Source organism: Arachis ipaensis, chromosome B2, assembly GCF_059453495.1.
Source record: "Arachis ipaensis isolate K30076 ecotype BB chromosome B2, ASM5945349v1, whole genome shotgun sequence".
Lineage (NCBI taxonomy): Eukaryota > Viridiplantae > Streptophyta > Magnoliopsida > Fabales > Fabaceae > Arachis > Arachis ipaensis.
In genome coordinates, this window is record NC_142437.1 from 43,896,983 (window position 1) to 43,899,363 (window position 2,381).

At 33.8% G+C, this 2,381-nt stretch overlaps 1 non-coding gene across 1 annotated transcript; it reads right to left on the reverse strand.

Moving 5' to 3' along the window:
- Nucleotides 1-1,470: 1,470 nt before the first annotated feature.
- LOC148573798 (small nucleolar RNA R71) lies at nucleotides 1,471-1,578 on the reverse strand. Its single transcript, XR_015905846.1, has one exon. It is a non-coding gene; the product is annotated as a small nucleolar RNA R71 (small nucleolar RNA).
- Between the last annotated feature and the right edge of the window lie 803 nt (nucleotides 1,579-2,381).

The window sequence follows — 2,381 nt, forward strand, 5'->3', positions numbered from 1 at the left end:
AAAAAAAATATATTTTTCCCTCTTTCTCTCATAAATTTTCGAAAATTTGAGTTGACTTTTTCAAAACTTTTTAAAATTTAGTTGTTTCTTATGAGTCAAATCAAATTTTCAATTTAAAAATTCTATCTTTTTCAAATCTTTTAAAAAAAATTCAAATCTTTCTCATTTTTCTTTTATGATTTTCGAAAATTTCAAAATGATTTTCAAAAATCTTTTTCTTATTTTGTTTCATATTTTCGAAATTAATGCTGACAATTAATGTGATTGACTAAAAAATTTTTAAGTTTGTTACTTGCCTAGTAAGAAAGGTTCAATCTTTAAACTCTAGAATCATATCTTTTTAGTTTCTTGTTAGTCAAGTAATCAACTTTGATTTCAAAAATCAAATCTTTTTAAATTTCTTTTTCAAATCTTTTTCAAATTAAGTTTCAATCATATCTTTTTCAAAATTAATTTCAAAATCTTTTCTAACTTCTTATCTTTTCAAAATTAAATTTCAAATCCTTTCCAACTAATCCTCTCTTTTTGTTTCAATCATATCTTTTTCAAAACTACCTAACTAACTCTCTAATTTTCAAAAATCACCTTCCCTCTTTTTCAAAATTTCTTTTTAATTAACTATTTGTTTTAAATTTTAATTTGATTTAATTTTATTTTTCTTTTTAAATTTTCGAATTTTTATTTTAAATTCAATTTAAAAACAAAAATACTTTTATTTTAATTTATTTAATTTTCGAATTCTCTCATTTCTCATCCCCTTCTGTTTATTTATTCATCTACTAACACCCCTCTTTCACCCAAGAATTCGAACTCATTCCTCTCCCTTGTGTTTAGATTCTTATCTTTTCCTTCCTCCATTATTCTCTTCTTACACTTACATAAAGAATCTCTATACTGTGACGTAGAGGATTCCATATTTTCTGTTCTCTTCTTTTTCATATGAGCAGGAACAAGGATAAGAACATTCTTATTGAAGCTGATCCTGAACCTGAAAGGACTCTGAAGAGGAAGCTAAGGGAAGCTAAAGCACAACTCTCTAGAGAAAATCTGACAGAAATTTTCGAAAAAGAAGGAGACATGGCCAAAAATAATAACAATGCAAGGAAGATGCTTGGTGACTTCACTGCACCAAATTCCAATTTACATGGAAGAAGCATCTCAATCCCTGCCATTGGAGTAAACAACTTTGAGCTTAAACCTCAATTAGTTTCTCTGATGCAACAGAACTGTAAGTTTTATGGACTTCCATCAGAAGATCCTTTTTAGTTCTTAACTGAATTCTTGCAGATCTGTGATACTGTTAAGGCCAATGGGGTTGATCCCGACGTGTACAGGCTTATGCTTTTCCCGTTTGCTGTAAGAGACAGAGCTAGAATATGGTTGGACTCTCAACCTAAGGATAGCCTGAACTCTTGGGATAAGCTGGTCATGGCTTTCTTAGCCAAGTTCTTTCCTCCTCAAAAGCTTAGCAAGCTTAGAGTGGTTGTTCAAACCTTCAAACAGAAGGAGGGTGAATCCCTCTATGAAACTTGGGAGAGATACAAGGAACTGACCAAAAAGTGTCCTTCTGACATGCTTTCAGAATGGACCATCCTGGATATATTCTATGATGGTCTGTCTGAATTATCTAAGATGTCATTGGACCATTCTGCAGGTGGATCCATTCACCTAAAGAAAACGCATGCAGAAGCTCAAGAACTCATTGACATGGTTGCAAATAACCAGTTCATGTACACTTCTGAAAGGAATCCTGTGAATAATGGGACGCCACAAAGGAAGGGAGTTCTTGAAGTTGATACTCTGAATGCCATATTGGCTCAGAATAAAATATTGACTCAGCAAGTCAATATGATCTCTCAGAGTCTGAATGGATTGAAAGAATCATCCAACAGTACTAAAGAGGCCTCTTCTGAAGAAGAAGCTTATGATCTTAAGAACCCTGCAATAGCAGAGGTGAATTACATGGGTGAACCCTATGGAAACACCTATAATCCCTCATGGAAAAATCATCCAAATTTCTCATGGAAGGATCAACAAAAGCCTCAACAAGGCTTTAATAATGGTGGAAGAAACAGGTTTAGCAATAGCAAGCCTTTTCCATCATCCACTCAGCAACAGACAGAGAATTCTGAGCAGAATCTATCTAGCTTAGCAAATATAGTCTCTGATCTATCTAAGGCCACTCTGAGTTTCATGAATGAAACAAGGTCCTCCATTAGAAATTTGGAGGCACAAGTGGGCCAGCTGAGTAAAAAAGTCACTAAAACTCCTCCTAGTACTCTCCCAAGCAATACAGAAGAGAATCCAAAAAGAGAGTGCAAGGCCATAACCTTACTTGGTGTGGCCGAACCCAAAGAGGAGGAGAAGGACGTGAATCCTAG